The 24,507-nt window shown below is 45.9% G+C and overlaps 1 protein-coding gene across 11 annotated transcripts in view; it reads right to left on the bottom strand.

Annotated features, from left to right (window-relative positions):
* Nucleotides 1–24,244, bottom strand: part of Rgs6 (regulator of G protein signaling 6) — a 543,914-nt gene extending 519,670 nt beyond the window's left edge. For 2 of the 11 annotated variants that reach the window (XM_015991902.3, XM_015991908.3), the window contains exon 1: nt 23,873–24,236. The gene's annotated coding sequence lies outside the window, so the exon portion shown is untranslated. Of the gene's footprint in view, nt 1–23,126; nt 23,386–23,436; nt 23,704–23,872 lie in introns of those variants that run through there. The other 9 variants (XM_006973072.4, XM_015991904.3, XM_076550997.1 and 6 more) reach the window with 9 other exon arrangements.
* Between the last annotated feature and the right edge of the window lie 263 nt (nt 24,245–24,507).

Here is a 24,507-nt window from a genome sequence, read left to right as displayed (position 1 = left end):
ATGGAGAAAAACCCTACCACACCAGCTCCCCAGCTTTCCGAGCGCATCCAGAACCAACTTCATGAAAATAACCACTTCCTTAGTCACGAGACAATGTCCCACCAAGCCTTGAGCATCAGGCCTGCCACTCTTGGTACCCAACCCCCAAACCCCCAACTCGGGGAAGTATCAGCTAGAAAGGAAATCAAATCCTGGCTGTGAACGTGGCTGAGTATTCATGCCATTGAACAAAAGCCCCTGTTGACATTATTCCTTCTCCGCCATGTTACATCAACGGATTGTTTGCCTCCACCCCCTAAAACCAATGGCTTTAAAAAAAAAATGATCAATGCCAAGCGCGTCTGGGGGGAAGAAATGACAAGCTGTGTATTAGCTCCATAGTACAAGTTTGTTTACACAGCTCTAATGTGACTGAGTGGGCAGGAACCTCAGGGGAAAAGGCTGAAGAACAACAGCGCTAAGAACAAACAACTCTCGCTGTCACCACGGTCTGCCGACCTGGCATTTCTTATACACTCATGGCTCATAGGCCCAATGATGGAGCAGCTCTCCATTTGGAGGAGGACTGCACCCAAAATCTTAAAGCAGGGAGATGGCACTCAACTCCTGAAGGCTGATATTGAGAACTAGCCAGGCATCTGATGTTTTGCTGGGATATAATTGTCTGGTCATTCTAAAACTTCAGTTAGAATATGGTAATTCCCAAAAGTAGTCCTGGGGACCTGGACCATACTAGCTGCCTCAGAAAAGCCCAGCAGAGAATCGAAGCCAGTGATTCTCAACCTGTGGGTCACAACCCCTCTGGGATCAATGACCCTTTCACAGAGGTCACCTAAGACCATTGGAAAACACAGATATATACATTATGATTCATAATAGTAGCAAGATTACAGTTAATGAAGCAGCAATGAAAATAATTTTATGGCTGGGGGTCACCACAACATGAAGAACTGTACTAAAGGGTCACAGCATTAGGAAGGTAGAGAATCACTGATCTAAACACATTCTTGGTTCCCATGCCCTAGAAATTCTGATTCAGTGGCTGGGGGCAGTCTCTGGAGACTTCTCTCAATGCCCCAAGGGAGATTTGGACTCACAGCCAGGTTTGGAAAGCACTGACCTAGAAGATCACACTCACCTGCTCCCTCACCTCATCCCAGGTCAGCCAGATGAGGCTCTTTTATATGCCCCTTTATTGAGGCAGAAACTGATCCCTGTCACAATGTCCCTCAGGCTTGTCTGCCCATTGGGATCCCGTTGGCAGCTCAGCAAGCCTCTGAAATAAGCAAACAGCATCATTCTTACTTTGTGGATGAGTAAGTAGAGGCTTGAGAACATAACATAGGGAACTTGCCCAAAGTAACCAGGGACTAAAAATCCCAACCCAGGACTGAATCCAGCATCCAGTGTCTTTCCAACATAGCTTTCTTGGTCTCCAGTAAAATGACCTACAAAGAATGCATAGTCCACAAGCTGGTGAACATAGTTTTATGTTTACCATAGTGATGATAATGATGATGATGATGATGATGATGATGATTTTGATCTTGATGATGATGGTAGTGATGATGATGATGATGATGATGATGATAGTTTACTCAACTAATCCATGTTCCTTTCATTCAACATCCGAGTTTATCAGGGAAACTGACATCTCTCTCACCAGTCCCACCTCAAGACATACAAATGAAGCCAATCTTCTCTGAGTTGCACAGATGCCCAACAGTCTCAACAAATGAGTCTACCAGAGCAGCTAGAAAGGTGATTTGGTCTTTGCTTTTTCATTTGCTATGACAAACAAAGCTCTTAACAACTAAACAAGGGTAAAGAAGTGGGAAGTTCACCACTGAGCAGGACCCTTGCATTCAGTTCTTGTAAATGTTGCCCGAAGCCAGGCTTCCAGGCCTCTTACCACAGTTTCCCACCCCATACCTGCCATGTCCACAGGTTCTTCCTCTTCAAGCCTCTTCTTATAAGTAGGATGGTGAAAGGGCCCTAATGCCCTTCCTCTTCTTCCCTAGCTTTGACTTCTGTGACCTTAATGGAACTGTGCCTTTGATGGGGACATCCTCTCCCCACAGCCCTGGGATCTTCAGTCCATGCATCTCAAGCCCAGGGAGTAAGGGAGGCATTCCCTTGGCTGCCTCAAATGATTCCCTGCCTTCTTGTAACCCTGTGACATTCTGCTGGGTCATCCCCAGCCCCACTCCTGTCTCCCTCCCTTCCTCCTACTTGAGGACCCCGGCTTCCTGTTGTCAGAAAGTTTCTTCTCCAGCCGCCACTTATTCGGTCTCTGTAACATCAGAATCAAAGACCTAGTGGGGAAGTTTGTTTCCCTGATGACTTTATTTCCTCATCTAAAACTGCCTCCTGTTCAGCCACCATCTTGGGCCATATGTTGAACCTTGTCATTACCCATGGTGATCCCACCTCAAATCTCAACACAAACATCCCCCACTCTCCCATCATTGTCTCTCTCCAACTCACGTAACATCTTACCATCTAAAGCTATTCTATCTTCACCTGGACTTTTTTCTCCCAGTGGCCAAGTTGCTGAAATTCCTCCCTTGCAAATACCCTTCATCCCCTTCATTACAACTCATCCTCCATTAGGGGCCCGGCAAAGCTCCACTTGCTGATAAACTCAACCATACAGAGACTGTTAGTTCCCATCAGAGCAAAGGCAGGCTTCAGGGTGGAGAAGTCCCACAACCAGCATGGCCAGCTGCATTTAAGATTCAAACCACACACTTCAGCACCTGCCCACTAAACCTGACCTGGCTTCTGTCAGGTTTGGTTTTACCCTGTCCTGCTGGCTCTCTCAAGTGCTTCTCACCCATCTAAACACATCATCTCAGCTGATGGCTCACTCCACCACCCATGAAGGTAACAGAAGTCAGCAGAGGGCAAATCTCTGTCTTCAGACACCCTCACCTGAGCTGCCAGGTTCTCCATCTTCCCTTGTGTTACAGAGGGCTGTGTTGCTGCATTTACCAAGGTGAAAGTCTTAAGCACATTTATGACATTCCCTCAAGCATCCTACGACACCACACCACACCACCAACAGTGCTGGGGTATAAACAGAACTTACAGCTAAAAGGCCTCCAAGACCAGATCGTCTAGACAGAGACCTTGAGAAGCCCAAAGTAAAAAGAAGAGACAAACACTGTCTTAGGGTTTCCATTGCTGTGAAGAGACACCACTACCATGGCAACCCTTATAAAGGAAAACATTTCACTGGGGCTGGCTTACAGTTCAGAGGTTCAGTCCATTGTCATCATGGTGAGACGCATGGCGGCATGCAGGCAGACATGGTGCTGGAGAAGGAGCTAAGAGTTCTACATCTGGATTGGCAAGCAGCAAGAAGCGAGCAAGATACTGGGCCTGGCTTGAGCATTTGAAAACTCTCACCAGACCTCATACAAAAGACCCAGTTTCCTCAGTTCTCATTACCTGGTGTATCAGGTATGACTTTCAGTAAGAGAAACACAAAGCCTGGGGAAAGGCCAAGGGGCCTGGGGAGATGGCTTAGTGGATAAAGTGCTTGCTGTACAATCATAAGGACCTGGGCTTGATCCCCAGCATGAGAGGTCGGCACCCGCACTCTCACAGCTGGAGAGGTAGAGACAGGAAGACTGCCAGGGCTTACTGGTCAACCAGTCCGGCCAAATTGATGAGCTCTGGGTTCAGAGGGAGAACATGTCTCAAAACAAGCTAGAGAGTGATAGAGAAAGACACTTGACATCCATCTCCGGCCTCCACTTGTATGAACATACACATGCACACATATGAACATGTACGCATGCACACACATAAAGGCAGGGAAGACACACTCTGAAGAGACAGTACCCATCAGAGTCAGACTCTGTATGATACAAACATGGAAACTTCTATGTCATCATCGGACAGGAAATTGTAAATAACTATGATTTTAAAATTTTATTTTATTAATTCTGTCTCTGGCCCCTCTCTGTCTCTATCTCTCTGTCTCTCTCTCTTTCTCTCTCTCTCTCTTTGTGGTGTGTGTGTGTGTGTGCGCGCGCATGCGCGCGCACGCGCACGCGCACGCGAGCACTTGTAAGTGTCTGCTGAGGCCAGAGGAGAACATTGGTTCCCTGGAGCCAGTGTTACAGGCAGTTATTAGTCACCTGATGTGGGTACTAGGAACCAAAGTTGAGTCCTCTGAAAGAGCAGCAAGTGCTCTTCTTAACTGTTAAGCCATCTCTCCAGCCCCAATAACTATGATCTTAGAAAAGCAAATGATAACAAAAGCAGAGGAGCAGGAACTCAAAGGGCAGAAGAGAAATAAAAGGGAAAAGAAAAAAAAAACTTCTTTGGCAAAGGAAATACTGAAAGTCTAAAACATCTTAACAATGATAAATATCTCCCACAGCCTCTGCACAAGTAAAACGGCCACAGAAGAAAGATTTGTGAACTTGAAAATCTCCAGACTAAAAACATGCGAGGAAAAAAAAAAAGTTTAATGTAGAACGTTCCAGACCTGTGGAACATCACCATCATGTACAGACTGAGTCAGAAACCCAGAAGACAGGAACAGGCGCACAAGACATACAGACACACAGGAAAAACAAAGCCTGGGTCCAGGAGGGCTAAAGACACCCATCAGGATGAACATCCACTCTTAAAAAGAAAACCGTTCTGTGTTTAGGCATTCAGAGTAGAGTCCTTGAATGTTGACAGATGACAGGGGAAAAAATCCCACTAGGAATTCTACATCTAGCAAAACTATCTCTCAAAAATGGAGAAAAACAAGAACATTTTCAGGTAAGCGAAAATGGAAAATGAATCACCAGCCAGCCTGCGGAGCCAGAGACGGGGAAATAAGTTATCCAGGCAAAGGGCAAGCATGAGCCAGAAACTTCGACCTGCCAAAGGAGAACATCAGAGAGGGAGCGAAGACGAGGGAACATCTTTCGCTGGACTAGCAATGTATGCCTGTGGGCCCAGCACTGGGGAGGCTAAGGCTGGGGACTGTGAGTTCAAAACCAGCCCGGGCAACAGAGAGAGATCCTGTCTCAAAAAGACCAAGACAAAACCAAACAACAGAAGAGGTTTTATTTTTCTTGTCTTAAATCATCTACGAGTAACAAACAGATTCTTTCTTTTGAAAACTATTCATCAGGCAGAAAAGTTTAAAGACTGGCACGTGAATGTCCAACCCTTGACCCCCGACTTTGGTTCAAAGGTTAGTAAACCAGAGCCAATGGGACCTCAATCTGCAGCTTGATTTCCTATGTTCTGCTAGCAAAGAGTAGTTTTATATTTTTTAAATGGCCGGAAAAAGATGAAAGGAGGTTATTTTATGGCACATGAGGAATTACATTAAATTAGAATTTACAACTATAAAAATTATAAATAAATGCTCCCTTTCTTACTAATGATTGGTGACTGCTTTTATACAGGGGCAGAATTGAGTAACTACCACAGTATCCAGTCTGCAGCGCTCCACATATTCAGTCTTCAGTCCTTTGCATCAAACAATGTCCCTTTTGGAAAACCATGACCAAGCATTTTATTTTTCAGAAAATGGCACTAAGGTGTGCATTCTCTGGACTCTAGCCTCACCTGGCTAGTGACAGAGACAACATGAGACGTGGGATTCTGAGGCCTTTGCTGTTTCTCCTCTTGCAGTTTGGAAGTGTCAGGTGAGAGTGAGAACCTCTAACGTCGCTGCCTGGAGGAACTGCAGAAGTGACAGTTCGTTTTTCTCCCCTTCACATGAAACAGGGTGTGATGGCTACAGAAGAAATGGGAGTGTCAGAGCTGCCTCGCCAACTTTTATTCAGAAGAAACAGATGACTAAGAGATAAAGAAGGTGGCATGTTCCCAGGGGACCCAGGAAAAAGCATTCCTTTTTTTTTTTTCCCCCTTTTAAATATACTCTTTAGTCCTTGGGATGTCATTGTTTTCCTTATTTTTCTAAGAGCAGATACGAGCCAGGTGTGCTGGCGCAGGCCCGTGAGCTCAGCACTTTGGAGGTCGAGCAGGAGGATCAGAAGTTCAGGGTCATCCAGAGCTACTTAGAGAGTTTAAAGCCAGCCTGGTATACATGAAACCCTAAATCAAAGAAGCTGGGTGGGGTGTGAGGTGGCTAAGGAGGAAACGGCACTCACTACCAAGCCTGATAATCTGAGTTCCAATCTCAGAATGCATAAGGTGGAAGACAAGAACTGGCTCCCTCAAACTGGCCTCCAAATATGTCCAAGTGCATGGTGTGAGCATGTGTGCGCGCGCAAAATCAGTCTGTTCATACCTTCAAACTAAGACTGTAAATGTAATACATAGGGTTGGAGAAATGACTCATCAGTTAAGCACACTTGCTGTTCTTCCAAAGAACCCAAGTTCAGTTCCCAGCACCCATGTTGGGTGGCACCACCTGAAACTCCAGCTCTGCAGAATCCAACAGCTTCCTCTGACCTCTGCAGGCACTGTCCTCATGTGCACAAACCCACATATATACACAACTGAAAATAAAAATCTCGAAATGCAACACATAACCTGTCTCCATACACTCAGAGCAGCAATCAGCATTGCCTCTTCTTTGGGGAGCAAAAACTCAACACAAGAAAGATCCATCCCTAAGCTCCCCAACTAGAAGCAATGGAAGTGGCAGGAAATAACAATTGACTATGTCCCCAGGGGGCTGTGGGGTAGTTTCCCTCGCCCCATGCAGACAAATGACAAAAATAGTACAACAAAAATGTACCACTTCCTCCATCTTGCAACAGACCAACGCTGGAAGAACCCAAGGAAAGCTGGGTCCTCCCAAGACAATGCAGACACGTGGGACCAAGATCCCAGAGTACAGTGGCGGACAGAGAAGAGCCTGCCCACCATGTACCTACTGCTCTAAGGCCTTCAAATTCAGCATCTCCTCCTGAAAGTATGCTTAGATAAAACCAGGGGTTACAGAACTTACTAAATCTGAGAAAGGACACTTGTGAGACATTCGAAAGCACCATAGTATCCAATAATCAGACTTTAAACCTTTCCACACTGACACTGGAAATAAGACACCAATTCTATTTGCCAGTGTTGAAGGTCTTAGGAAACACAAGAGGCAACCTAAAGGAATAAAAGTGATGAGACTGGAAAAGTGAAACTTTATCTCATCAGTGATGTCGTCGTCATGTACATGAAACAGCTACAATATTCTACACTCACATGTTTGAATTAAGAATTTCAGCCAGGCATGGTGGCTTGCATCTTTAATCCCAGTACTTGGGAGGCAGAGGCTGGTGGATCTCTGAGTTTGAGGCCAACCTGGGCTACAAAGTGAGTTCTAGGACAGCCAGGGCTACATAGAGAAACCCTGCCTCAACCTCCCCCACCCAAAAAAAAGCGAATTTCTTTGCCAGTCTATGGCCTCCTAGAGGAACAGTATCCTCTGTGTGGTGTAATTCCAGTTAAGCTCCTACATAAATCTAAGACGTTTATAAATTAGGTTTCCATGTGGCTTTTTCAAACATTCTTAGTGTCAGTGAACCCCACCCCACTTAAACATCCTTCCCCACAGTCAAATGTGAGATACCTCCCCTTGAGTCATTGGTCCCGAAACCCCAAGAATAAGACAGTTAGTGCCCTTGTTCTCTGTTGCTGAAGACAGCACACACTGGTCACAGGGTATGGAAAGTGACCATAGCTGAGATGACCAGGAAGATTCCTCTGCTCACTCAGGAGGTGCCATCTGATTGCTGCAGGGGGAAAAAAATCAACAGTCTTACCGATCTGTGAATCTGTGAGTGACAATAACAACCAGTGTGGCAAGAGTGGCTCGCCCACAGGAGCAAGTGTGGCCCAATGTTACGGAGATGACCCATGGCTTTCTGCTCAGACTGGATGTCCCCTCCACGGGATGAAACACATGTCTGGTCCAATAAGTCTGACCAAGAACCTATGCCCCAGGGGAGAACCTACTACTATTATTCTTCTAAATGAACAAACAGTAACAAACTTTCTCCTAAATACTTATCTCTATACACATAGATTTGTGTAGCTCTAGATGCCATCAGAGAAGCTTCTTCTTGCAGTGCATGGTGGTTAACACATTAAATTCATAACTATTTAAATGCAGGGAATGAATGCCTATGAGCTATTCAGCCCAAATGAGACATCTATCACAGACAGACAGACACACAAACAGAGAGGAGAGAGACAGACAGACAGACTGACTGACTGACTGACAGACAGACAGACAAACAGAGAGACAGAGTTCAGGGACCATCATGGAAGGGGAGTTGGAAAGATTGTAGGAGCCAGAGGTCCAGAGTGAAACAGTGTCTTCTGGAAATGATAGAGTCTCTGTGCTCATGAACTCACAGCAGCTCTGGATGCCTGTCCAAGACTTTTACAAGATCAAACCAATCAACCTGCTAGCATGGAAGTAGGAGGGGCTTATGAACCCCAACCACTAACAAGTTGATGGATTCTGGGGAAAGAGAGTCCATTTTAAGGAAATGGGCCTCGGTAGATAAACCAGACTCCAGTGGATGGTCCAATATCCATGAGTGGTATATGGGCAGCAGAAATTGGATTTACAAACTAAAGACATGAAGTTGGGGGTGGGGAGGGGATGGATCATGGAGGAGTTAGATGGAAAGGAAAAGTGAGTTTATGAAATGGGCAAGATGGCTCAGTGAGGACAGGAGTTTGTATGGATCCCAGAACCCACACACCAAATGCCGGGTGAACATGACAGCATGCCTACAATCCCAGCACTTGAGAAGCAAAGGCAGGGCTTCCCTAGAGCAAGCTGGCTAGCTAGTGTCTGAAGCAAGGAGCTCTGGGTTCAGGGAGACCCTGGCTCCGAGTAAATAAAGTGGAGTGTTGTACCAGGCTTTTTTCTTTCAGGCCACCAACCAGCTCCTAAATCATCACGCAGAGACTTATTATTAGTTTTGAATACTCAGCCTAATTTAGGCATATTTCTGGCTAGCTCTTTTAACTTACATTAACCTGTTTCTCTTTATCTACCTTTTTGCCTTGGGGCTTATTACCTTTCTTACTTCTGCATATCTTACTGTCACTGCTTCTCTGTGTCTGTCTGGCGTCTGCCTGGCTTCTTGCCCCAGGAGTCTCCCTTGTTCTCTCCTCCTTCTCCTCCTCCTTCTCCTCTTGTTCTTCCTTTGTACTTTTTGAGCCTAGAGTTCTCCCCCTATTTATTCTCTGCCTAGCTAGCTATTGGCCATTCAGTTCTTTATTAGACCAATCAGGTGCCCTAAGGAGACAAGGTGAAACAGATGTAACACATCTTTACATAATTAAACACACATCCTTACACCATTAAACAAGTGCAGCATAAACAAATATAACACACCTTTACACAGTTAAAGTAATATCCTGTGTTAAAGTAATATCCTGAGGCACAAACAAATATAACACATCTTTGCCTTGTTACAATAATATTCTACAATAGAGAGTGACTGAAGAAGACCTCCAACACCAACTTCTGGCCTCCACACACATGCACACTAGTACATGTGCCCACACACATGTGCTCCCCTACACATGCATCACACACACACACACACACACACACACACACACACACACACACACACGAAGTGAATTTAGTGAAGCCACTATATAACAGGTCAATAAATAAAACACGATTTTATTTCTGCATATTAGCAACAGGTGATTAGGGAATACAATTTTGAAGGCATTACCTATAAATAACATCAAGTAACTTCAAATGCCAAAAAACGTCTCTTTCAAAAGCTATCCAACACCTTTGCTGTATAAAAGACTCCAACAGCACTAAGGGGAATGAAAAGGGAGAGGCCTCACTCCACACCAATGGACTGAAACAGCCAACACTGATGTTAATTCACTCCCAGTTTGGAACAAAGCTCTAACCCAATCTCTAGCAATATCCCATCAAAAGGTGGCTTGAAAGTGCACGAAGTAATATAAATGCCTACAAATAAGCAGCTTAAGTAACAAAGCTGAGAAACATGAGCTATTAGACATTGAGACTAATAACTGATCTCAAGTAATTAAGCCAGTATGGTGTCTCATGAGGCTTGACAAATAGAAAATGGAATAGACTAGAAAGCACACACAGCCCACATGTGTCTGATCACCTACTTGATAGCAAAGGTGTCATCACAGAGTAGTGGAAAAGATTTTCCAGTAAAGGTGCTGGGTTAATTGGGTGTTCATATAGAAAAAAAAAATCAATATGAAAGTCTTCCTCACACCATAAGCAAAAAATCAAACCAGGTGTTTTTTTGACGTCAACATAAAACCCAAACCATCAGGCTTTCATAAATTAAATATGGTATCTTTGAGACCTTAGATGTAAAAATATCTTAGCCAGGCGCCAAAAATAACCAGGAAAAAATGAGAATAATAAATTGAATTATATTTAAAGTAAGATCACCTATTCATCAAAAGTAAGTGAAAGATGGGCCTCGGGGACAGGAAACGATGTTTTAGATACATAACACAGATAGGAAGTACTGATATTAGGAGTTTGTTTTTAAAAAGAAGACTACCAGGTCTGGGGCTGTAGTTGAGTGTGGTACACCTGCTTCAGATGCAGGGCCTGGGCTCAGTCTCCAGCACCACAGAAGACAAAAGTGGACAAGAAAAGAAGAAACCTACAGCTCTCTACGAAAGTTAATCCCCTAAAACAAAAGAGAAATGGCAGAGGGAAACATCTTCCATCTCTTGAGCGCTTCCTTTCTGACCTGGATCCAGCCAAAGTACTCTAGCAGAGAAGGATGGCAGGCAGGGGGTCCTTCTGCCATCCACAAGGTGGTGACCCAGACACCCACCATCAGCAGGCACATCCTGGGAGAAGGAGTCAAGATAGGTAGCACCCCTAAGCTACCCAAAGGGGGTTAGAAAATTGCCCTGAAGGAGAGGCAGGATCCAGATATGGTCCTTGATACCACACTCAGTAAAGCTACCTGGAGAAAGAAAGACAAAAATGTACAAAACACATCCTATCCTGTATGGTTATATAGAAACTGTAATGAGAACAGAGATTTACCACGAGAGCTTTATGCTTTGGGACCTATATCTCTGTTGCCTTTTGAAAATGCCCAGTCAATGAAGTTGAGAACTAACAACTGCTTGTAAAAGATATTAAAAATGACCCCCCCCAAAGTATCTACAAGGGCCAAGATAGAGTTTGGTGGTAGAGTATTTGCTTGTATGTTTCTGGGTCACCATCTTGTTGAAGACAGAATGAATGACCCTTCTTCCTGCTGTCCTTCCTTGAGAAGTCCTTCTGGTGGCTCAGGTCAGACAGGAAGAGAGCAAGGAATCACAGAGCTGCCCCCCCCCCCGACACACACACACACACACACACACACACACACACACACACACACTGCTTCTCTTTTATAATGTCTGAGTTCAACCACCAGTAAAACCAAAAGAAAAGGATAAAAAAGATTTTTTTAAATGAATGCATATCATTGGTCACCAGAGAAATACAAATCAAAACCATGAGATTCCACCAAACACACATCTAATTTAAGAATATCTAAAAATCAGCTAGATGGTGGTGGCACACACCTTTAGTCCCCACACTCGGGAAGTAGAGACAGGGGGATCTCTGTGAGTTCAAGGCCAGCCTGGTCTACAGAGCGAGTTCCAGCACAGCCAGAGCTACATAGAGGAACCCTGTTTCAAAACAAAACAAAACAAAACAAAAAACCTAAAATTCAAAGTGTGAAGATCCTAGGTCTTGTCAAGGTTATAGAGAAAGGTTGTAACTAATGTTGGGAGTATAAGTTGGCACAACCACTTAAGTTGTGGAGCACACTCTGAGGGTTAGCCATTGAGTGTTCAGGGATCACCATAAAGAACACATGCAAAAAAACGTCTGTAGTAGCACTACTCACAATGCACTTGGGCTGGAAATGGTCAACACGTCCATTAACAGTAGATAGATGAATACGAAGCATCTCAGTGTAAGTGAATAAACTACTGGCCATGCCTGACAACATGAAGGGTTCTGTCCAATGCATCACATGCATAAGGAGTCAGGGGGGAAAATGGTTACAGACACACCTGTACACTCTTACCTGAAGGATACCGTCACGGTGCTAAGAATCAGCTTAGTGGCTATCACTGGGATAATAGCTGCATATTTACTGGGAGGACACACAAAGTGGTTTTTGGAGGGAAAGGTAACATTCTACTTCTTAATCTGGGAGAGAGAACTCTGAAGAGTTTACTATTTAAAGAATCAGTGGGCAATGGTGTGTGTTTTTCTGCAAGTATATTATATATCAATGGGTTCTATGTTCTAAAAAGAAGAGGGTGAAGGTGTGCAGGTCCGAGGAAAGGGCAAGCTTCCCTGGATCCCAGGATGGCCCTTGAGCTGTTTGTGCCCACAGAAAGCAGAAGTGTGATCACGGCCAGATTGCACTTGTAGGGTGGCCAAGGAGCCAGGGGCTGCGTCCAGCACTGTGTTCGGCTCTGTGTCCAGAACTCACATCTGCATTTGTTCACCATCACTAGATGAATCAAAAGTAGACTTGAGACTGGCCATGAGTGCTTTGTAATATCTTCCAAGAGTTGGGAAGTTTTCCAACATTTATGAAAAATCTCAGAACCCCTACAGTAGCTGAAAACCCCTCATGGATTCTTATGTTTTGTTTTGTTGTTTTTCAACACAGGGTTTCTCCATGTAGCCCTGGTTGTCCTGGAACTCACTCTATAGACCAGGCTGACCTCAAACTCGGAGATCTACCTGCCTCTGCCTCCCCGGTGCTGGGATTAAAGGTGTCCATCGCCACTACTTGGCACATTCTTAATAACTTTCTGCCCAGTTAATGCTGCCCGAAGCCCTCCAGGTTGTCTACTCTACTCTCCTATGAGACTTGCTTTCCCTTGAAGAGGATGAGGATATGGCCTATTCTAGCCCCAGTGTGCCAACCTAGAGAATAGGGACCGAAGTCCTTCCCTGGTGTGGAGATAAAGACATTTATTTCCCTAGGAGGTGACTGTTCTTGGGATATCAGTGACCATCTTCAGGCAAGAGAGCAGCTAACATATCTTATGTCCCTAGACCCAACCATGCCTGATTCCTCAAGTATTTGTTCATATGTATTTAATGTTTTTCTTGGAATGTTTGGTTTCTACCGGAGTTCAGCTAGGGTGTTTGGGGTCGGGTTGAGGAGATAGTGTCTGCATCCAAAAGAGCCTTGAATCATTATCACCACTGCCATTATTCATATATTGGTGGCACTCACGTCCCTCTGAAAACTGATGCCCAACCTGTAATTCTGACCTCATCAACCACAATTCATCTTCATATATCCAACAACAAAGCCAATCCCAACCACAGAAAACTCCCAGCCAAGAATTCCCAAGAAGCAATGTTCAACTTGAGCTGGCCTATCTTCAGATACATATTTGCTGGTCTACTAGTCATCTCTCTCAAGGAATACTAGAAAATTCTAACAACTGGGGCTTAGAAACAAATACCTTGAATTGGGGTGGGGGAGGGTGGCTACACCACAGATGGCAGGCATGGGAAGTTGGTTTTGCAGAGAAGCTTTTGAAAGATAAAAGAAGCCAAGGGGGAGAAATGGAGACTTTGAATTGACAGTACGTGCTTTAGTGTGGTGCTAAATACTCTAGGCATTGGAGTGAGATATCTGGGAACTTTCTTGTCAGCCTTATCAAGTAAGTTAAATAAAGCCCATGTAAACATTTAGCTATGGCTCCCTGGAGCCACAAGGAGACCTAGGTATCAGTGATCAACCTCCTCTAAGTCTGGTGCTTTTGGATGGAGCCTGGGGGTTCTGGGCTGACAGCCATAAGGCAAAATCTCTTGCTAGCATTGCACTGAATGAGACATAAGATCCCAGAAAGCAACCCTACAGTAGTTAACAGGGCCCATGGCATACCTCCACCTCCAACAGACGCACAAGGAAGTGTCACTTGTCTTTCATTTTCATAACAAATATTTATGAATTGTTTCCTTGCCTGCAAGCCAGATTTTCCCAGCCCTGAGCTCTCTGAACTATGAAGTTCATTAATGCGAGATGTATTTAAGAGCCTACATGGGGGAAGAAAGTGTTTTATTCTCATACACACCTTGCTCTTTGTCATGCTGTCCTTTCATTCACATTGACTGTCCCTGTGTCCCGGCCCCATCCTAGACACCTCAGTCTCAAGCTCCACTCAGCCTCTTCAGTGCAAACTCCCAGGGAGGTGGACCCTCTCTCCACCCCATCTTTATATGATTTCTTGGCTGCCTTCTGCTCATCTTTTTTCTCCAGGGAAATGTAAGCATTATTAAGCATCTAGGAAAGAGCCACTGGCTGTGTGACTCACTGAATGATAGAGGCAGGGAGGACAAGGAGCAGAAAGAGCAGCAGACTCTGCAGACCACTGTGGCACGGGATAGGGAACTCCTACCCCAGCTCAGTGAAGAGTGTCTGCTTGTCACAGGCTGTTTCAGAAGCACTCTGGCAGGCTCCAACTCACTGTGATACTCTTCACAGCCCTGTCCTGCCCTTGCAAGGAATGCAGATTGGTTAATATTGTCTATGTTGTCTACTATCTACTTCTACCCAGAAGCCAGTAGCCCCAAATTTCCTGCCACACTGACAATGCAAGTGTCTTCCCCTGCAAGGAAAAACCTAAGATATATTGATGTGGCCATTCCTCCTGAAAGCATCCTCTCTATTCTGATCAGCTGCTGAATCAGCCTTTGCATTAGGATATAAGGGCAGGAAAACAAGAGTGCTTCCTGCTTGGTTTGGAATTTGACTGAAGGCATTAGCACTCCCCTAGCAGTTTAAGGGCAAGCTCACTCAATTGTGTTTGTTTGTTTGTTACACTTCCATTCTTCCTAGAGGTCACAAATGCTTAAAACACTACCAACTCAAACAAGTGTTGCTCTGGATCGTAAGCAAACACACTAATTCTTGTAATTGGAATTAATGACTAAGAATACAACAGCAGGGCTTTCTGTGCATCACACACCCTTCAGTTTAAAGCAGACCTCGGCTGTCTCTAACCTTCCCAGTCCTGAAAGTCAGCATCAGCTGCCATTCACCATCACACTGTGGGTGGTGGGTGGCTGCTTTGATTTCAGAAGGGAAGCCTGGTGTGGTGGCAGCAGCACACGGTGATCTCAACACTTGGGAGGCAGAGGCAGGAGGACCACAAGTTTGTGCTACCTATCCCCAAGAAAAAGAAATAATGGGGAGGAAAGAAGAAACATTGCTAAGAAACCATGTCTCCATTTTTAAAGGGTCGTGTTTTAAGGAGACTAGATTTAAATGCATTTCGTTCTGGGAGGGAAAGCCTTGTGGATGCTTATTACAAGGCAAGCATATTTAAAGAAAACCACAATCGAAGTTACCTTTGTAGAAGGACACCCCACTGGCTCCCCATTTACCTGACCCAGTTAGTCCTATTACATGCTTCAGCTGGCAACCTGTTTCCTAATGCTTTTCCCTTTGTTCATTCGACATATCGTTCTTAATTACTATGAACCAGAACCTGCAGCACATGCCGAAGTTCTACCAGGGAATAAAGGAGTTCCTGCCCTCCTGGAATGACTGTCCCAGTGGAAGGAGAGCCACAGCATATGAATGTCCCAGTGATGGAGCTATGGGGGAAGTGGTGCTGGGGGTGGGGACAGTAAAGAGCCCCTCCCCCCCCCCAGTGCCATTCCACTCACCATGACCTAGGGTGGGTTTTATTATAAAGGCTTTATGTTAGTTCTGCTTTAGGTTTTTGTCTTGGGGATCGAGCACTGGCTTTAGACATGCTAGGCATACACCCTACTATTGAGCCATAACTCCAACCCATTACATTAGCTTTTCTTCTAAAAAATAAACAATAACAATGTCAGAACCAATTATTATCGCTATCTCTCATCTGAGAAAAAAAAGTCATTGTTATTTCTCTCACTTGTGAAATTTCTTCCTAATTTCTAAAGTGTACCTCTTTGAGGTCTGGCTGATTATACTGTCTCTGAACTAATCAGTGCCCTATGCACTTCCTGTCTTCCTCCTGGTGAATGAGAATTCCTGGAAAGAAACCGCGTCTGCAAGTCCAATTGACAAATTAGAACTGCAAAGGTGTGGGGAGGTTGGAATGTTGCAGGTTCAGAGCCCAGTTACCTTCTCTTGGGCTAGTTTTAGACCCCCGGCAATAGCCATTCCTTGCCCGTCTCTGTGTTGGACCTAACAGTTTTTATCCGCTAGTCACAGATTTAAAACCTTTTTGGGATCTATTAATAGCTTAGCAGACCTCCAGCTTCCACCAACCCAAAGGCCAAGACTGTCATCAAACAGCCTCTGAGGCCCACGGGAGAGACTCCTTCATTTTGCTGTCTCCATCTCTCTTCTGTTTCCACCAAGGCATTTTTTTAATGCCTTGATTGATAACTCGATGAATCTGCTTCCTCTGGGAACCTGGAACCTGGGGTAAGCTAGATCCAGGCCATGGCCACTTAAATTTGGCTCCAGAATTCCCTTTGAGATAAGAGCTATGGTTTATTATTATTATTATTATTATTATTATTATTATTATTATTATTATTATTCCCATCAATACCCTCTCCTTGCTGGCAACAAATCCACTCTGTAAAATGCCACCAATTCCTAAGAAGTCACTCAAGGTCCTTTTCATTAATTCCCTATTGATGTCTACCTCATCTACAAAATGAATGAGACCATCTGCAGGGGAGCGGGTCTCTGTTTATCCCCCAACTTGAGATACATCACATACTTAAGACTTCAGAGTCCGACAAGATCCGAGTTTAAGCCAGGAGCAGTGGCGTGGGCCTGTAGTCCTAGCTACTCAGGAGGTTAAGAATTAATTGAGCCTACAAGTTCAAGATCAAAATGGAAACATAGCAGGACACAGTCTCACAGGACATAAATAAGATCTGAGTTAAACCATCAAAGATGAAATTATAACCACGCCACTTACATCCACATCCAGACTTGGTCTACCCATGCTGCCCATAACTGCCCAGGCACCACGTCAACACCAACCCATCATTCTTTAACCCCATGTGGCTAAGGCAGTCTCCCTGCAGACGCATAGCTCCTCCTGTTCACTTCCATCCCCACATTCAGCCTCAAGATGTGGACACATCTTAGCTGCTACCAAGGAGGTCGGGTCTACTCTGTCCTCTCCTGCTTAGATGTCTGACCATTCGCCTTCCACAGGCCTTCTCCGATCCCAACGATGGAACTGTAAAGCCAGGTTTGAGAGGGACTCAGTCCATCCAATGCTAGATTGATACAGTTGAATCCTTGGCAAGAACAAAAAGGACTCATTATTTAGAAATAAATATCTATGTCTCCAAAGATGCACAGTCAAAACACTGGGCCTGCTAATGCAAGCCTGTCATCCCAGTTACTCAGGAGGCTGAGGAAGAAGATGCAGAATTTCAAGACCTGTCTAGGCTACAAAGCCAGCCTCAGTAACTTAACAAAACCCTGTTTCAAAATAAAAAGTAGGAAGAAGCCTGGAGGCATAGCTCAATGGCAGAGTGCTTGCCTAGTATAAACAAGGCCCTGGATTCAATCCCCAATAACACACACACACACACACACACACACACACACACACACACACACACACACACACATACACACACACACCACTAAAAAATATTCCTATAAAATATCTGTCTTGGTTATGATTTCTATTGCTGTGATATAAAACACCAAGACCAAAAGCAATTTGGGGAGGAAAGGGTTTATTTCCTCTTATACTTCCATATCACAGTCCATCATCAAAGGAAGTGAGGACAGGAACTCAAACAGGGCAGGACCCTGGAGAGAGGAGCTGATGCAGAGGCCATGGAGGGGTCCTACTTAGAGGCTTGCTCTTCATGGCTGGCTCAACCTTTTTTTTTCTTGTAAAACCTAGGACCACCTACCCAGAGGTGGGAACGGACCACAGTGAGCTAGATGCACCCACACACACACACATTAATCATTCATGAAGAAAATGCCCCAAGACTTGCCTATAGGCAATCTGGTGGAGGCATTTTCTAAGCAGGGATTCCTCTTCCCAGATTATTCTAGCTGTGTCAAGTTGACAAGAAGCCAACCAGGAAAGTATGCCTGTGTGATGGATCCATCTTCTCACGCTTCTCACCCGGCTCTATACACAACCCTGTGCCCATCCATCTCACCCACTCAGGGGGTGAAGTTGTTGCGCTTCTTTTACAGATGGAAAAAAAGAAGCTGCAGTTCAAAAATACAATTCAAAGGCTGTGAGATACCTCTCATACTGCTGTCAGAGCGAACAGCAGCGTTTCTCGGTCTGGGCTCTGAGCCAGCCTGGTCACGGTGAAGGCAATACCGGTGTCTTGGGAACTTCCAGAGAATTCCACTACTCCTTCACATTCCTGCAGGAGACCTCATCTCCGCAGGTTTTGTGAACCTCTCTAGCAAGTACACAGCCTCTCGGGGTGGCAAAGACCAGAAAGTAAAAAACTCTCCCATGGTTCAAATTAAAGGTGGCTTTCTCCTTTGGTGGCGTTACCAGACTACCCACAAAAGTCAAGATGTCTCCATAGCAACTAATTTTAATAAACACAGTTAAAAAAAAAAACAGCTCATTTGCCCAGTTATGTATGTGCTTTTTAAGCCTTTATTTATGTGTGTGGGTGTGTGCATGTACACGCACGAGTGTGAGCACACACATGTGCCCATGTGGAGACCAGAGGTCCATGTCAGGTACTTTCCTCTAGTCACTCTGAAGCTGATGTCAGGTGGCTTCCTCTATCTCTATCTTATTTTTTATTTTTAATTACAGTTTTATTTATACCTTGCGTGTATGTGGGGGGAACGCATGTGCCACAACGCGTGAATGGAGAACAATTTGAAGGAGTCAATCCTCACCTTTCACCTTGTATGTCCTGGGAGTTGAACTCAGGGAATCAAGGCAGACAGGACACTCCTTCATCCACCGAGCCACCTTGTCAGCCCTCCCCTTTGTTTTTTGAGACAAGAGCCTCTCACTGAACTTGGAGCTCACCAAATTATCTAGACTGGCTGGCCAGCAAGCTCCAGGGACAGCCCCCCCACCCCCATCTCCACCCTCCAGTGCTGGGGTCACAGGCACAGGCCCCTGTTCCAGGCTTTATGTGAGTGCCAGGGATTGGGACTCAAGTCGTCCTGCTGTGTGGCAAGCCTCCGCAGCCCAGTAATAAAATATGCTTAAGGTTTCCAATAGATAAATAAGGAGTGCTCTCTGGATCCCCTATGTATCTAACATCCAGATGGAAGGAAGGGGCTTTCTATTCAGTACATAACTATAGAGAGATGACCAAGAGTTCTATGTGAGCCATGTTAGCCACCTGGAACCGCCCCCCCTCCCCCGCAGCTGACTGGGTCACCTGCCTATCACATGCAGCCACTAGGGCTCAGGGTAAGGAGCATGAAGGAGCAGGAAGGCATGAGCCTGGCTTCTGATGCTGCTCCTCACTAGCTGTGGGTACAAGTTCATTTGTCAATTCTCTCAGCCTTAGTTTACCCCTTCACAAAACGGACCCGTCTCACAGATGGCCATGCGTCTCTGATGAGCACGGCTCTGACTTCGGAAGGGAAAGGGCACTGAGGAGGCATGGCATTGCTTTATGTGTCACTTTCATGGTTTATGTCATTACTAGTGAACTTCCTGTTCCCTTTTTTGGAAAAGTTGTCCTTCCGGATCTATGGGGAATGACTGCCAGGACCCTCACAGATTCAATCCCGGATGCTCAAGTCCCTTACATCTAATCTTCTTCATAGACTCCTTTGCACTCATTAAGTCATCTCTAGGTTAATTGCAATAATCAATACAATGCAAATACTGTGCAGATAGTGGCCAAGCTGTATAGGAGTGTTCCAGCTTCATTTCTGTTACTGTGATAGAATACCTGGACCAAAAACAAAACAAAACAAAACAAAAAAAAACAAACAAACAAAAAAAAAAACAGGAGAAGGGGTCTGTTTTAGCTCACAGTTTCAGGCTCATCACTGTGGGGAAGTCGTGGAGCAGGAGCTTGAGGCAGCTGGTCCCAGCACATGCATAGTCCAGAGCAGAAAGAACAAATGCATGCATGTTTAATACTCAGCTGGTTTCTCCTACTCTGACAAAGTCTGGTGCCCAAATCTGGGGAATGGTAGCACTCACTTCCAGGCTGGCCCCTCCCTATCAGCGAAGGCAACTAAGACAGTCCTCCACAGACATGCTCATAAACCAGCAGTTTTCAACCTGTGGGTCATGACCCCTTTGGGAGGCATTGAATAGCCTTTTCACAGGGGTCACCTAAGATTATCGGAAATATCAGATATTTACATTAGGATTCATAACAGTAGCAAAATTAGAGTTATAGATTAGCAACAAAAATAATTTTATAGTTGGGGGTCACCACAACATGAGGAACTGTGTTAGAGGGTTGCAGCATCAGGAAGGTTGAGCACCACTGTCATAGACCAACCTGGTCTAAATAACCCCTCATCCAGCGTCTCTTTCCAGGTAATTCCAGGTTGTGTCAAGTTGATGATTAGAACTGACCATCACAGGAATAATGAATGGGGCTGCACATGCTCAGCACCAATATGTTTTTTTTTTTTTCTGAACAATTTTGATCAGCAGTTGGTTGAATGTGTAGAGGAGGAATCTACAAATATGGAGGATCAACCATGTGGCAGATGAACTGCCTCTTACTGGACTCTAGAACACAGCTGAGAAGCATTTGGTTCATGTATTCCTAGTTACTTAACTTAAACCATTAAGGCTACTGTTCAATTTAATTGCTTATGTGTAAGCAGCCTTCCATTCCCTGCTGTTTGAAGAACTGGGTTACATGTCTAATAGTTACTCTTACTACAGACTCCGGGGTGCTAAATTCTGGGTGTTTATTCTCTGTCTTGACTAGAAAGTTTTCCTCCCACGGAGAAAACTGGTATTGGTTCAGCCAGCGTTTCCCCAAACACCTGATGGAAACAACATGGCAGGCAGGTACTGGGAGCTTGGTTGCTAGGGGGAGTGGGAGACTTTGTCCCCGAAAGCGTTGGTCAGCAGAGTCAGAGATTTGTTAAGATTTGTTAAAAATGTAAATTCTCAGGCTAACTCCAGGTGGAAGGAATCAGAACCAGGGGGCGGGGGTGAGCCCCAGCTGTCTGTTTGAATAAGCCCTCTTCAAACAAAGATCACCCTCATCAAATGTCGAGCAGCACGCAGGTCATAAGCTCCCTGAGCTAAACCTGAAGGTGTCCCCTGCCCTTCTAGAAGAGCTGACAGACAGACTGCAGCCACAACTCAGGTCTCCCATCTGAATGGCCAACATCTTTTCTGCTGTTTGACTGCCTAAATCTGCAGGTCTTCCCGGCTGGGAGCATGAACAGGGGTTTCTCAAGGGTAGAGAAACAGACTGCCAACTATCTTTGAACACAAGGACCACGAATGAAAATTAAAACCTGACCTATTGAAATTGCCTAGGATATTAGCAGTTATTTCCCAAGCTGTTAACAAAATATACATTCTGTTTATAAGATCTGAAAATCTGGGGGAGGGGGAATCTGTGAAGACTTAACAGGCTTAACATCTGAAGGAACTAATCTGAAAAAAAAATGTCAACAACTGTGTCACCCTCTGTGGGGCATTGCAGAGGTCTCTCTTTTCCCCAAATTGTTTCCAACAGATAAACATCACTTCTCTAGTCAAGAGGGGAAGTAAAACTGATTTTTCGGCCATTTCCTAGCCATGTCATTCTACATGAAGGTTTATTTTGCATTTCTATTTCTTTCTATACGGCAGGACAGTATGTATAGTAATTATTTATATGGCACCATATGTTACAATGAAGATGGAATTCATTAACTATATTCTTCCAGCTGCCCTGAAAATAAATGAGGAGGTTAAATGCATTCCTAGGTACAAAGCACTAAGAATTAAGACAAGCTGTGGAGCTAAAGGAAAAAAATAATCCCAGTATTGAGCCCTCTGAGAACAACCCTTTTGGAAGAAAAAAAAAATGTGGCAAACAGCTTCTTCCTCTTATCTCCATTTTTAACCCCTGGAATGTGCAGCAGTTCCTGGTAAAGTCTTAGAGTTCAGGAAACGAAAACATATGGCAGAAAACCAGAGACATGGAGACCAGAAGGAGCCTACCTTCACCTACACTTCCATCCCTGGGAGGTGGGAAGATGTTGAAAATTACTGGCAAATTCCATTGTCCAATGCATCCTTCCCCCCCACTTCCCGGGGGGCGGGGGAGGCAATGTTTGCTCATTTAAAAATACTTATGTTGGATATCTGATTTCATAAATCATAAATAAACAAATAAGTCTCCTCTAAAAAGGCATTGCAGTCACACAGGTACCCTTGTCCCATCACACTGATGTGACAGATTGATTGCTTCAAAGAAAAATGGACACTTTTTTTTTTTTTACTGAAAGTCTCTCGGCTGAATAAACTCAGTGAATGTTAACTGAAATTTCACAAGGAGAATGGGAAGTAAAGTTACGAGCCAATAGAAAGACTACGGAAACACCAAAAGCTATCTCCTCTGCCAAAATAACCTCCCAACGGCTGACATTTCTACACTCTGAAGCTGCTTTCCGGAAAGGAGGAGTTGGTGGAAGGAGGCTCTCCCCATGCTGGAGCTACCAGCACACAAGATCACCTCGGAACCACACGAGTCAGCTTTACACTGGTATCAGAGAACTCGGTTTATCCTCTTGGCTCTCCTGGTGCCCGCAGGCTTTGGCTTCCAAAGGTGTCTGTGGGAACTGCCCGGTTTCCCTTTGACGGGGTAACCCTGTCTTATGCCAAGTTAGTAAGTTAAGAGCAAGGGGAAAGGATACTGAGTCACCGAAACTTTTCCAGCAGCCCAGAGCCAACTCCACACAACCACTCCCCTACCTACTTGTAAAAACTGTCCTATGAGAGCCTTGTTTATACTCTGCTAACCTTGACAGGAACAGTCTTCGACGCATCACGCACAAACTTGCAACCCATTCTGTCACACTCCGATACACACCAGACCAGTTATTTACTCTGCCATCCTCCCTGGAGAGAAAAGGATCTGAGGATGGGATCCCTTCTTCCTGGTTGTCTTTGAAGTTTTACTTTGGGGCTGCTAAAGGGTATTGATCAGAACTTACCTACAGGTCCAGTTCCTAAGCAGGCGCCAATGCTGAGGGAATAATTCCAAACCAACGAGATTCAAAACATCTTCAATTTATTTGCAGACTAGAAATGCCACCACTTGTCTCAACGAGAGAGAAAACGCTCACTTTGTCAAATTAAAAAAAAAAAAAAATGAAACCCCGCAGCTTTCCTCTGAACAAATTTAAATTTTCTGGGTCACTTTCCTCATCTCACTTTTTAAACAGCCTGACCGGCTCAGAACCTACTGTCTGCGAAGGCAATTCCCAAGCCGCAGACCTCACCACCCGCCCCTGCCTGCCTCACCTCACCAACAAGCCTCGCCTTTCCAACCCACAAACCAGGAGCTTCTTCACAGGAAAAGTTGCTGGAGGTAGACTTCCCCACCTGCGCTCTCGGAACCGGACGCCTGGGAAGAGCCGAAAGCCGCGGGGTCCCGCACGCCCTCCAGGCCCAGGCGCGGAGCGCGTCCCACCCCAGAGCCAGGAAGGCGATTTCCAAGCAGACCTGCACCCATCCCACTCAAGTCCGCACGCCAGCTCGCCGAGTCGCTTACGTAAGCTCGCCTCGCACAGTCCCAAACTGCAGACACACACCCGCACCTGTCACGCATCCGAAATGGGCAAGCGCCCACCCCTCCGAGGGATGCAAGCTACCCAGACCCGGGCGCGGGTGCGGTTTCCATTCCTTTTTCCCCCGGTTCCATTTCTTTTCTTGTCCGGTTTGGTCTAACTACAATTACCTTAGCAACCAAAGAATTGCCCCGACTCGCTCCGGCGTCTCAGTTTCTCCTAAAGCCCGGCTGGCGCCCGGAGCATGATAAGGCTGGAGAACCCGGGAGCCGCCAGCTCTCGGGGGCGGAGGGGCGGCGGAATCCGTCCGGGCGCTGCTCTCCCGGGTGTCGCCTCCTCCTCCTCCTTCTGGCTGCCACTCTCCGCGGTGGGGACCGCAGGGGGCTCAGCGAGCAGACTGTGCAGCCCCAGGCCCGGGAGGAGGCGCGGCGGGTCGCATGATGCCAGGGCGCGGGGGCTCTTGGGGTGTCTCCCTCGCCCCTCGCCGGCCAAGGCGGGATCCGCCCCCTCGGCGCCCGCAGCAACAGGGACCCCGGGGCGCCCCCGGGCGGAGCTCTTGGCCACCCGGCGGGGCCGATCACCAAGGAGCTGCCCGGAGTCGCGCAGCCCAGGCGCTCAGCTCGGCCGCTGCCGCAGTGGCGCCCGCTGTCGGGGACCCAGAGCAGCTGCAGCCCCGCGCCGCGCACCTGGGCGCCCGCACCTGGCCTGAGCCACGCGCTGCGAGCGGGACCCTGGCACCTGGGCGTGTCCCTAGGGCGCCACCGCCAGGCTCACCTGTCCCAGCGCCGCCGATCAGGCTCTGTGC

The sequence above is a fragment of the Peromyscus maniculatus genome, chromosome 14, assembly GCF_049852395.1.
Source record: "Peromyscus maniculatus bairdii isolate BWxNUB_F1_BW_parent chromosome 14, HU_Pman_BW_mat_3.1, whole genome shotgun sequence".
NCBI lineage: Eukaryota > Metazoa > Chordata > Mammalia > Rodentia > Cricetidae > Peromyscus > Peromyscus maniculatus.
The sequence above is the reverse complement of the archived record's forward strand: the minus strand, read 5'-3'. Positions and strand labels throughout refer to the sequence as shown.